The sequence below is a fragment of the Antechinus flavipes genome, chromosome 5 (genome assembly GCF_016432865.1).
Source record: "Antechinus flavipes isolate AdamAnt ecotype Samford, QLD, Australia chromosome 5, AdamAnt_v2, whole genome shotgun sequence".
Classification (NCBI taxonomy): Eukaryota; Metazoa; Chordata; class Mammalia; order Dasyuromorphia; family Dasyuridae; genus Antechinus; species Antechinus flavipes.
The window spans coordinates 58,764,626-58,778,489 of NC_067402.1; the positions used below are offsets into that span (position 1 = coordinate 58,764,626).

Here is a 13,864-nt window from a genome sequence, read left to right on the forward strand (position 1 = left end):
AATTGACTAAATGGCAACAATAGATGTGTCTATGTATGTATATATACATATATACATACACATATACATATATGTTCTGTCTCATTAACAGGATATGTCATTTTAAAATACCATATAGGGGATAAAGGGAGAATGGGAAAGAGAACATATATTGGCAGTAAGTCAGCTGGAGTGACTAATTTTTTGGTATTCTAGGCAGCACATGGGACAAATTAACTTCACAGTCCAAGGATATCCTGTTTTCTGAAGCTACTGTGCTTTGAACCACTCTGGAGCATCTGTTGGAAGTAAAATGTAACCTGTACCCACTCACTTTTATTTACGGAACACAACTAATCCGGAGCATGAATACAAAGTTCTCAGGAAATGCTAACGCTGATGCTAGGGGCACATACTGAGCCATTTTGGCAGGAAAGAAGGGTGAAAAAGTCGGCTGTCCCTTCCATAAAAGAAGATAAAGAGAACTCTTTTTTTAGTCACATTTCTGGGAGAAAGGACTAGCGGAATTAACTCTCCAAGTCTCCATTAAAACAGTAGAAATTGTCATTGGGCTCCTTGTAAAAGGGAGACTATACTCCACAAACCTTCGATTTGCTTGTTTTTCTTTTATAATTGAACACTTCCTTTGCCTTTTACATCAAAGGAACCCAAAGGCTTATTTATCCTTTCCGCCATAAAAAAGTAAAAGATCGACCCACTGTGAACAAAGTACAAATAGATTCCACTCTCATGCCAGCTACAGTCAGTCTGCTCTACAGCTGCCGGTGTCATTCTTGTATTTTCTAGAAAGGCGAGCACAATGAAGGATGGACCTTAACGGCAAAGAAAGAAAATTGCCAAGTGTTGGGAAATAATAGTAATGAGAGCAGTACCTTCCAACTTCTCCATCCCAAGCCCACTTTAAATTCTCATCAGCCCAAACTATCCCTAATATTAATGGATTTATCTCTTGGCATACGTCCTAAAGTTGGAGGGAAGGAGCTGTGATTTAAATAGATTACATTATTTAAATACTTTAATTTAAGATCTTTTAAAGCTCAAAAGTAAAGAAATGGACTAACGATTATAAATTCAAATAATATCATGTGTAAGATGTTGGAGAACTTTATGAATTGGTCACAATAGTCCATATATTGGAAGCTCAATTAATACTGTTCTCACAAACTCTTCTCTTTCTTATTTAAAAAGAGTAAAGAAATCCCCCCCTTTTTTCTAGATTATGAATAAACAAAGAGAAGAAAATGAAAACTGAGTTTTTGCTATATTCACAAGACAATATTTTGCATTTCTTGGCTTTGCCTACTTGAAACAAATCTTCATACTCCCCAAATGCGTAAATTAAATGTAACTAAAACATTAAAAATGCATTTTAATAAAAAATGCATTGATTGTGTATTGTGTAATGATGTATTGTGACTGCTGAAGAAAAAAAGATTGTTAAAGAAAAGGATACAGCCAGAATACTCAAGGGACTGGGTTTTGTTTTAGTTAAATAGTACAATTAAAATGCCTGATATTTCCAGTACCAATTGACCATTAAATACAACATGGAAAAAATATGTCTTTTAAATCCATTAATTCACTTGTTGAATTTTAAACCATTCACTGCCAGATGACTTCATAAATATCTATTTTAATTAGCTTTGCTGTCAATTAGTAATTCAATTTTTTAATGTGGTTAGGAAGCAAATCTCCCTCACCCTCAAAATAACTGCTTTAAAATGTAGTATGCCTTTTAAAAATTAAGCATATGTCTACTAGTGGGTTGTGAAGAAGATTAATTAAAGTAATAGCAAACAAGAATTCACTTTTTATAGAGGAAAAAAGGTCTTCCTATCTACTGATTTTAAAAGCTCTGATTTTTTTTTTAAAGCCACCCTAGAATAATAGTCTTTACTTCTATCCAATAAACATTATAGAATTTGGCACAACTTGATGCAGTTAATAGACTAAGCTATATGAAGAACTAATGGAAGGGCAAGGTGGTGCAATAGATGGAGTTGACTTTCAGAGACAGAAAAAGTGGTATACAAGCCCCGCTTTTGACATATTCTATCTTAGATGCCCCAAGCATCAGTGGCGGGAGTTTCTATGGGAAGAAATTACTACTCTGGACTCCTTCTCCCATACTTTCCCCTAAAGACTGAAAAATGAAAGCAGACAAAATAACAACTAAGTGGTGCAGTGGATAGATGATAGGGCTTGGAATCAGGAGATCCTGAGTTCAAATCCAGCCTCACTTGCCCAGACATTTAACCCTGTTTGTCTCAGTTTCCTCTTCTATAAAATGAGCTGGAGAAGGAAATGACAAATCACTCCAGTCTCTCTGCCCAGAAAACCCCAAAGAGTTGGATATGACAAAATGACTGAATTAACAATTCCTCTCCTCAAAACAAACTAGCATATATTTGTAGAGATAGAAAGTAATCTCTCATCTAGACATCTTTAATGGTTTTCTAACTTCCCAAGCAGCTGCTTCAAATATGGGAAGGAAAGGGGACAGTAGGGAAGGAAAAAGATGTTTAAAAAGACAATATGAAAAATTCATATAATAATCTATAGCAATATTCATTGTTTATTATATTTTCTTAGTATATTCTTTGAATATTTCTTCTGTTGTTATCTTTCTAAAGATTTTCTAGGTTCTTTTAGTGTTGCCTATGTATTTTATTTCAAGTGAGTCAAAATCCACTGTTCTCTGCAACCTTGTTTTCCCCATAGTAGCAATTAAATATTTATAAAATTAAAAAACTTGCAAAATGGCCAAACAGATGTTATGACATTATCTACTTGTCATAGACTCATGAGTTTCTGGATCCAGATCTGGTAGGGATCTTGGAGTCCATCAAATCCAAATCCCTCATTTTACAGATGAGGAGATCCAGGGAGATTAAGAGATTTATCTCTGATAGCACCTTTTCAGCCTTCTTTATTGCTCTACTCTACTACTACTATACAACATGGCTTTCCTGGCTTCCAGGATTATTCTTATATGTATATATACACATAGGTACATATATGTATACATAATAGCTTTTTATTTTCAAAATACATAGTTTTCAAAATTCACCCTTTCAAAATCTTGTGTTCCAAAATGTTCTCCCTCCCTTCCCCCTAGACAGAAGTAATCCAATAAACATTGAACATGTACAATTCTTCTATACTTATTTCCACAAATACTATGCTACATAAGAAAAATTAGAACAAAAAGGAAAAAAAATGAGAAAGAAAACAAAATGCAAGCAAACAACAACAAACAAGGTGAAAATGCTATGTTGTGAACCACACTCAGTTCCTACAGTCCTTTCTCTGGGTGTAAATGACTCTCTTCATCACAAGATCACTGGAATTGAACTGAATCACCTCATTGTTGAGAAGAGCCACATCTTCAGAACTGACCATCCTATAATCTTGTTGTTGCTGTGTACAATGATCTCCTGGTCCTGCTCACTTTACTTAGCATCAGTTCATGTAAGTCTCTCCAGACCTCTCTAAAATCATCCTGTTGATCATTTCTAATAGAACGATAATATTCCATCACATTCATATATCACAATTTATCAGCTATTCTCCAATTGATGGGCATCCACTCAGTTTCCAGTTTCTAGCCACTACACAAAGAGCTGCCACAAACATTCTTGCACATGTGGGTCCCTTTTCCCTTTGGCTTCCAGGATTCTTAAGCCTCTCTCCACATTGCCATTTTGTTATTGTTCATCCCTCATCGTCAAAGATCAGTGACATCATGAGGCAATGTCTTGACTTGTACATGAATCAGCTATGAGTACTGGATATGACTGGGCGCAGTCATCAGCCTGACACTCAAAGTCCAGTAGAAAGATGAAGATCAAAATGACTATCAATGGCCATGTATGGCTCAGGTCGTTGTCAACGAACATCCACTGCATTTGTTGCTTTTCTGATTTCCAGGTAAAGCAAGTCAAATGGTCTTGACCCTTGAGGAATGTAAGAGAGATAACACTTAATATAAGCAGACTTCTTGTTTTACTAGAATTTACCAGGTAGAAGTTAGTAGGATGCCACACTAAACAATCTAACAGAAATTCAATACACTTGGTTAGGACTTGCTATATGTGGGAAACTGCTATACTCTGAAGATATAAAGAGAAAAACAAAACAAGTCTCTTCCTTCAAACAACTTACATCCTACTGTAAGAGCTTATGAATAAATATGTATATGATTGGTGTGGTTACTATTTCTATAAAAGGAAAGTATGATCATTTAAAATATAGGTAGATTACATGTAATATAAAAAAAGAAAATACTATTTAAAAGAAAAAATAGTATTAAAAAATAAAATATAGATAGATAATACTATCAAATTGATGTATCAAAGTAGCATAAACTTACACACTCAACTATATCCCCTCTGTCCTCTGTCTCCCATGATGGAAATGCTTTCTCTCCTCACTTTTGCCTCTTAGAATCCCTTATTTAATGCTTCAAGACTCAGCTCAAGCCCCAGCTTCTAAGAATCCCACTAGCCCCAGCCCCACCAAACAGCCTTACTTCCTCTCCAAGATTATAAGACCTCAGGCTAAAAAAAAAAAAAAAAAAAAAAAAGGATTTCAGAAATCATCTAGTTATCTTGTCATGAAGAAAATAGCCCCAGAATCTAAGGGATTTGCATAAGGTCACATATAAATGTCGGAGGCAGGCTTAACCCCCATTTCTCTGACTCCAGAGCCAATGGTCTTTCAAATATCATACATGTATATGCAGACACATACACATGCACATCTTGCATGATGGAACAAAGACTTCTTGAAGGGAAAGACTATTTTTTAGTCCTTGGGCAAAATATAGAGTTAGAACAGTGCCTGGTGCGTAATGGGCACTCAGTAAGAACTAACATTTATATAGAGCTTTGAACTTTGCAAAGCTCTGTACACATATTATCCCATTTGGTGCTCACCATATTATACTCAGATAAATGTTTCTATTGTCCCATTTTACAGAAGAGGAAAGTGAGGCTGAAAGATATTAAATGAGACAAGAGGCAGAATTGGAGGTTGGGTCTTTCTGACTCAGATTCTGAACTCAAATTCAGCACTAGTAGCCATGGAGCTGTTCAGCTCCCTTTTAGCTCATCATCATTATCATCATCTTAATAATAAATAATGATAATATATTCATTGATTTAAAATAAGTTAAAATGATAAAATGACACTGCTAAAAATCTCTAATACCAAAAGTAAAAAAGAACCATACATTTGTTGTCTAAACTTCTGTGATTTTTGTAGGGTTTTTAAAAATGAATTTTAATTTTTCATTCTTTTTCATCTCTCTCTACTTTTTTCACCTCATGATTTTTGTATTTGATTTATTGTTTTAATTTAGTTTGCATTAGTTCTGCAGTTGAACTGTTCCTTTTTTTCAGATTTTTTTTTTTTGAAGGGGAGAAGGGGAGTAAAAGATGAAAAGACATCAGAGGTGATGAGAAAGCTAGAATCTATCCCAGAGTTTACTTACCCAAGTGCAGATTGCATATGAAAGGTTATCTATATGCCTTCTCCAGTGAACCTAACCCTCCCTCCCCTTTTGGATGGAAATCTGGGCTTGAAGCGTGACTGTTCCACCCATATGCTGACACATACAGAAAAGTTAGAAAAAAATCCTTAACCCAAACCTCTTAAATTCCTTTGATTTCTGGTTATTTGGTGGAGTTCCTCAGTTAACCCGGATCCATCTCTTGCCTATGTAGCACACATGAGCAAAATATTCTTGTGATCTGCGGGAAAAGAAAGGACAGAGAAAGACAGAAACCTGCACTACAGGTTTAGCCCATACAGATGTAGCATTATTTCTTCGTGGTAACTTGGGGGGGAGGGGAAAAGTGAAAGGGGGAAGGGAGAACCCCAGAGAAAACTTGGGTTTTTGTTTTTCTTAAAGCTAAACTGGTTGTCTTTCAATGTAAGCCGAAAATGTAAACACAATGAAGTGAAAATATCCTGTGGGAAAAAAATAGGGAAAGCCTTGAATTAGAATTTCACCTTAACAAGTTTCTGGGGGAAAATTTTTTTTTCTTCAAGTGGAGCTAGGGTCAATGTATTTTTAATGAGTTCCACTGGAATTCTGAAGAAAGTGGGCAAGGCACGAGCTGAGCCAGGCCTCTAGATAATAGAAATTAATTCTGATTTCCTATCTCATAACCAGCTAAGCTGCTACAAGGCCACAAATCAAGATGGACCATAGAATATCATTACACCTTAGAGAATTATTACAGATACAAGAAAAAAAAAGTTTCCCCTTTTCTCCCTCTTTCTGTGAAGGTCAACTGGTAAAGGGAAAAGCTGTGCCCTTTACATTTTGCAGTTTGAGCCAGTGGTCCTATATTTATAATCAATTCGTAGCCTTGCTTACATGCATCTGACAGTTTCAGTTATACCTGTAGCATAGAGAAAAGGTCTTTATAAGGATTTTTAGTTTTTTTTATGTATCATGAACTCGGTTGACCAGGTGCTTAATTCTATGGTCCTCTTCTCCGAATAATGTTTTTAAATACACAAAGTAAAATACATAAATCAAAATAAATAAATTATATTGAAATCTAGTATCAAGATATTTATAAAAATAAGTTCACAGAGTCTAGGTTAAAGACCCCTGTAATATACCAATTCCAAAATTCCTTGGAAAAGATATAAAATATTTTATTCCTCATTTACAGAGAGAGCAAAACATGAAAGCTCCACTCTCAAGAGGCAATCACTAGCGTGTAGATCACTGGTATTATCTTCAATTTAATTCAACAAACATTTATTAGATGCCTGGTTTGTACAAGGTATTTAGGACACAGACAAAAATAAAACAATTCTTAACTTCAATAGGTTTACATTTTTTCTAGACTCTAGAAGTTGGGCAGCTGGAGAATCTATATTCTCCTTGAGAGCAATGTTTTTAATTGCATCAGATGGTGGAACTTGTTTCTGAAGACATTGTTCATCCTTGGGGAAAGGAGATACCAAAGAGAGAAGAAAATGGTTTGAAACTTTCAAAGGGGAAGGTAGAGAGTTGAAAAGGACTCTGTTCATTTCACCATATTGCTGAAGATCAGTACTGTGCCTTAGGCAATCACACTTTATCTCTCTCTGATCCCATCTAGACCTGAGTGATAACATGTATGAGTGGACAACCCATTTTGAGTGTTCTTCATGACCATTTTCGAGCTAGAAGGTTCCTTCAGGACAGAATCTAGTGGAATCCCTGATGTTGTTTATCATTTGTTTTCAAAGATCACTGACATTTCAGGTGATGTTTGAATTATACATGAATTAGATTTACATAAGACAAAATGGCACAAAGTGGTCATCTGAGTTCTATCTTCGAGAGTCCTCAAAGTTCAGTGTCAAGACAAAAGTCAAGACCACTGGCAATTAGGATGGAGAAACCTGATACCTTCAATGTCTGACCAAGCTCTAAGTACCATATAACGCCTGTATCTTCCTGGCTGTTGGAACAAACTGTTCTTATCCCTCTTTTCTGCTAGGGAAGTCTTCACATGCTTGAGGTAAAAACCCTGTAACTCACTCATCAGTTATCTAACATGATTTAGCTCAGCTGCCAAAATGGACCTTGACTCCTGTATATGCTATGGTTTCTTGCAGCCATGGATGAAAGGTGGATGGATCAGGTGGTCCTCAAAGGTGATGAGCAGCCTTGAAAAGGGCTTGGCAAGCCCTCACACCAGAGGTGCTGGAACTTCCTGAATACACCATATATCTCTGATCTACATATAGGTACAAAGGAGGCATGACTATAATGCAGAAGAAAGAAGGTTGGACATAGACTCAGAGGTAGAATCCCACCTTCTCTCCACTGGTCCAAGTTGGCTTCTGATAGTTATTCGTTGGATGTCTTATTTGCTATTGGCCCAGTCTCTCTAAAGTGGAGAAGTGGAAACATTTAACATATTGCATACAAATAAAAATTTGCATGCAAAATGTTGGTTTAAAGATGTCATCCAGTGACAAGAAAAAATGATGAATGTTGGAGAGAATGTGGGGAAACTGAAATACTGATATATTATTAGTGGAGTTGTGAGCTAATCCAACCACTGTGGAGAGCAATTTGGAACTATGCGCAAAGGGCAAACTGTGCATACTCTATGATCCAGCAGTGTCTTTACTGGGCTTATACCCCAAAGAGATCTTAAAGGAGTGAAAGGGACCTGTATGTGCCAAAATGTTTGTGGCAGCCCTCTTTGTAGTGGCAAGAAACTGGAAATTGAATGGATGCCCATCAATTGGAGAATGGCTGAATAAACTGTGGTATATGAATGTTATGGAATATTACTGTTCTGTAAGAAACAACCAGCAGGATGATTTCAGAAAGGCCTGGAGAGACTCATATGAACCAATGCAGGACCAGGAGATCATTATACACAGCAACAAGATTAAATGATGAACTCTGATGGACACAGCTCTTTTCAACAATGAGGTGGTTTAGGTTAATTCCAATAGTCTTGTGATATGCAGAGAGCCATCTGCATCCAGAAAGTGGACTAGGGACTGAATGTGGATCACAACATAGTATTTTTACCTTTTTGTTGTTGTTTGCCTGCTTTTTTCTCATTTTTTCCCCTTTTGATTTGATTTTTCTTGTGCAATATAATAAATATGGAAATCTGTCCAGAAGAATTCCACATGTTTAACATATATTGGATTACTTGCTGTCTAGGGGAGCAGGTAAGGGAAAAGAAGGGAGAAAAATTTGGAACACAATGTTTTGCAAGAGTGAATGTTGAAAATATCTTTGCATATATTTTGAAAATAAAGCTGTTATTTTTTTTAAAAAAAGATGTCATCTAGGAAAAGTATGATTGAGCAAGAAAGTAAACCAATCAGGTAGCTAGAGTGAGGGTAACAGACAGCCCATACAATGTAAAGAAAAAGTCATCTTAATTTGAATTCCAATTATGGTTCTACTGTTTACTACCTCTGGTTTCTTTTTTTTTTTTTTTTTTTTTTTTTTTTTATAATAAATTTTATTTTATTTAATAATAACTTCGCATTGACAGAATCCATGCCAGGATAATTTCTACACGACATTATCCCTTGCAATCACTTATGTTTCGTTTTTTCCCCCTCCCTCCCTCCTCCCCCCCCCCAGGATGGCAGGCAGTCCTATATATGCTAAACATGTTGCAGTATATCCTAGATACAATACATATTTGCAGAACCAAACAGTTCTCTTGTTGCACAGGGAGAATTGGATTCAGAAGGTAAAAATAACTCGGGAAGAAAATCAAAAATGCAAATAGTTCACATTCATTTCCCAGTATTCCTTCTTTGGGTGTAGCTGTTTCTGTCCATCATTTCTCCAATGAAACTCAGTTAAGTCTCTTTGTCAGAGAAATCCACTTCCATCAGAATACATCCTCATACAATATCGTTGTCGAAGTGTATAATGATCTCCTGGTTCTGCTCATCTCACTTAGCATCAGTCCATGTAGGTCTCTCCAAGCCTCTCTGTATTCATCCTGCTGGTCATTCCTTACAGAGCAATAATATTCCATAACATTCATATACCACAATTTACCCAGCCATTCTCCAATTGATGGGCATCCATTCATTTTCCAGTTTCTAGCCACTACAAACAGGGCTGCTACAAACATTTTGGCACATACAGGTCCCCTTCCCTTTTTTAGTATCTCTTTGGGGTATAAGCCCAATAGAAACACTGTTGGATCAAAGGGTATGCACAATTTGATAACTTTTTGGGCATAATTCCAGATCGCTCTCCAGAATGGCTGGATTCGTTCACAACTCCACCAACAATGCATCAATGTCCCCGTTTTCCCGCATCCCCTCCAACATTCATCATTGTTTTTTCCTGTCATCTTAGCCAATCTGACAGGAGTGTAGTGATATCTCAGAGTTGTCTTAATTTGCATTTCTCTGATCAATAGTGATTTGGAACACTCTTTCATGTGAGTGGTAATAGTTTCAATTTCTTCATCTGAAAATTGTCTGTTCATATCCTTTGACCATTTATCAATTGGAGAATGGCTTGATTTTTTATAAATTTGAGTCAGTTCTCTATATATTTTGGAAATGAGGCCTTTATCAGAACCTTTAATTGTAAAGATGTTTTCCCAGTTAGTTACTTCCCTACTAATCTTGTTTGCATTCGTTCTGTTTGTACAAAGGCTTTTTAATTTGATATAATCAAAATTTTCTATTTTGTGATTGGTAATGGTCTCTAGTTCATCTTTGGTCACAAATTTCTTTCTCCTCCACAAGTCTGAGAGATAAACTATCCTATGTTCCTCTAATTTATTTATAATCTCGTTCTTTATGCCTAGGTCATGGACCCATTTTGATCTTATCTTGGTATGTGGTGTTAAGTGTGGGTCCTTGCCTAATTTCTGCCATACTAATTTCCAGTTATCCCAGCAGTTTTTATCAAATAATGAAATCTTATCCCAAAATTTAGAATCTTTGGGTTTGTCAAACACTAGATTGCTATAGTTGACTATTCTGTCTTGTGAACCTAACCTTTTCCACTGATCAACTAATCTATTTCTAAGCCAATACCAGATGGTTTTGGTGACTGCTGCTTTATAATATAATTTTAGATCAGGTACAGCTAGACCACCTTCATTTGATTTTTTTTTCATTAATTCCCTTGAGATTCTCGACTTTTTATTGTTCCATATGAATTTTGTTGTTATTTTTTCTAAATCATTAAAATATTTTCTTGGAAGTCTGATTGGTATAGCACTAAATAAATAGATTAGTTTAGGGAGTATTGTCATCTTTATTATATTTGCTCGGCCTATCCAAGAGCACTTAATATTTTTCCAATTATTTAAGTCTGACTTTATTTGTGTGAAAACTTTTTTGTAATTTTGCTCATATAATTCCTGACTTTCCTTTGGTAGGTAGATTCCCAAATATTTTATGCTATCAACAGTTATTTTGAATGGAATTTCTCTTTGTATCTCTTGCTCTTGGATTTTGTTGGTGGTGTATAAGAATGCTGAGGATTTATGGGGATTTATTTTGTATCCTGCTACTTTGCTAAAATTATGAATTATTTCTAATAGCTTTTTAGTAGAATCTCTGGGGTTTTCTAGGTATACCATCATATCATCTGCAAAGAGTGATAGTTTGGTTTCCTCATTGCCTACTCTAATTCCTTTAATCTCTTTCTCGACTCTTATTGCAGAGGCCAGTGTTTCTAATACAATATTGAATAATAATGGTGATAGTGGGCAACCTTGTTTCACTCCAGATCTTACCGGGAAAGGTTCCAGTTTTTCCCCATTGCATATGATGCTTACTGAAGGTTTAAAATATATGCTCCTAACTATTTTAAGGAAAAGTCCTTTTATTCCTATGCTCTCAAGTGTTTTTATTAGGAATGGCTGTTGGATTTTATCAAATGCTTTTTCTGCATCTATTGAAATGATCATATGGTTTTTGTTTGGTTGGTTGTTGATATAGTCAATTATGTTAATAGTTTTCCTAATATTGAACCAGCCCTGCATTCCTGGTATAAATCCTACTTGGTCATAGTGTATTATCCTGGGGATGATTTTCTGTAATCTTTTTGCTAATATTTTATTTAAGATTTTAGCATCAATATTCATTAGGGAGATTGGTCTATAATTTTCTTTCTCTGTTTTCAGCCTACCTGGTTTAGGTATCAGTACCATATCTGTGTCATAAAAGGAGTTTGGTAGGACTCCTTCAATCCCTACTTCTTCAAATAGTTTATTTAGCATTGGAGTTAATTGATCTTTAAATGTTTGATAGAATTCAGATGTAAATCCATCTGGTCCTGGGGTTTTTTTCTTAGGGAGTTGATTGATAGTTTGTTCTATTTCTTTTTCTGAGATAGGAGTGTTTAGGATATTTACTTCTTCCTCTGTTAGTTTAGGTAAGCTATATTTTTGGAGGTATTCTTCTATTTCATTTAAGTTGTCGAATTTATTGGCGTAAAGTTGGGCAAAGTAACTCCTAATTATTGCTCTAATTTCCTCTTCGTTAGTGGTGAGTTCTCCCTTTTCATTTTTAAGACTAACAATTTGATTTTCCTCTTTCCTTTTTTTAATCAGATTTACTAAGGGTTTGTCTATTTTGTTGGTTTTTTCATAGAACCAACTCTTAGTTTTATTAATCAATTCAATAGTTTTTTTACTTTCAATTTTATTGATCTCTCCTTTTATTTTTTGAATTTCAAGTTTAGTGTTTGATTGGGGGTTTTTAATTTGTTCCTTTTCTAGCATTTTTAGTTGCAAGCCCAATTCATTGACCTTCTCTTTCTCTATTTTATACAAATAGGCCTCTAGAGATATGAGATTTCCCCTTATTACCGCTTTGGCTGCATCCCATACATTTTGGTATGATGTCTCATTATTATCATTTTCTTGGATGAAGTTATTAATTATGTCTATAATTTGCTGTTTCACCCAATCATTCTTTAGTATGAGATTATTTAGTTTCCAATTATTTTTTGGTCTACTTTCCTGTGGCTTTTTATTGAATGTAATTTTCAATGCATCATGGTCTGAAAAGGATGCATTCACTATTTCTGCCTTACTGCATTTGAGTTTGAGGTTTTTATGTCCTAATATATGATCAATTTTTGTATAAGTTCCATGAACTGCTGAAAAGAAGGTGTACTCCTTTCTGTCCCCATTACATTTTCTCCAGAGATCTATCATATCTAATTTTTCTATTATTCTATTTATCTCTTTGACTTCTTTCTTATTTATTTTGTGGTTTGATTTATCTAATTCTGAGAGTGCAAGGTTGAGATCTCCCACTATTAAAGTTTTACTGTCTATTTCTTCTTGCAGCTCTCTTAATTTCTCTTTTAGGAATTTAGATGCTACACTACTTGGTGCATATATATTTAATATAGATAGTTCTTCATTATTCATTCTACCCTTTAGCAAGATATAGTGCCCTTCCTTATCTCTTTTGATTAGATCAATTTTTGCTTTAGCTTGATCTGAGATCAGGATGGCTACCCCTGCTTTTTTGGCTTCACCTGAAGCATAGTAGATTTTGCTCCAACCTTTTACCTTTAACCTGCATGTATCACCCCGCTTCATGTGTGTTTCCTGTATACAACATATTGTAGGATTCTGGCTTTTAATCCATTCTGCTAACCGCTTCCTCTTTATAGAGGAGTTTACCCCGTTCACATTTATGGTTAAAATGACCAATTCTGTATTACTTGCCATCTTGTTAACCCCGGTTTATGCTTTTCTCCCTTCTTACTCCCTTACCCCCTCCCTTACCCCCCTTCCCAGTATTAAGCTTGTGAGCTCCCCTTGCTTCTCACAGCCCTCCCTTTTTCAGTATCCCTCCCCCCCCTTAGAGTTCCCCCCCCCAACTTACCCCTTTCCCTCCCAGTTACCGTATTCCCTTCCACTTAGCTTATTCCTTCCTTTTTCACTTTTCCCTTCTCACTTTTCAATGAGGTGGGAGAAGTTTCACCATAGAATGAATATGTCTAAAATTCTTCTCTTACTGCCAATTCTGAAAGCAGTAAAATACTCACTATTTTCATTCCTCTCCATTCTTTCTCTCAGATTTACTAGGTTTTCTTTGCCTCTTCATGAAATGTAGTACCCCCACTTTCCCTTTTTTCTAGTACAATGTCCTTTCCACAACTAGTTTCTAGAACAAGGTATACATGTATTCTTTATACATCTTTACAGCCGAAATATAGTTCCCAAGATTAATCTTTACCTTTTTAGATTTCTCTTGAGTTCTGTGCTTGTAGATCAAATTTTTTGTTAAGTTCTGGCTTTTTCATCAGAAATAGATGAAATTCGCTTATTTCGTTGAATGTCCATCTTCTTCCCTGGAAAAAGATGCTCATTCT

The 13,864-nt window shown here is 35.5% G+C and overlaps 1 long non-coding RNA gene across 1 annotated transcript in view; it reads left to right on the forward strand.

Annotated features, from left to right (window-relative positions):
* LOC127564614 (uncharacterized) overlaps window positions 1-1,380 on the forward strand; it is a 40,078-nt gene extending 38,698 nt beyond the window's left edge. Inside the window, exon 3 of the long non-coding RNA XR_007954319.1 lies at window positions 196-1,380. This is a non-coding gene — a long non-coding RNA (uncharacterized LOC127564614). The remainder of the gene's footprint in view (window positions 1-195) is intronic.
* Window positions 1,381-13,864: the final 12,484 nt, after the last annotated feature.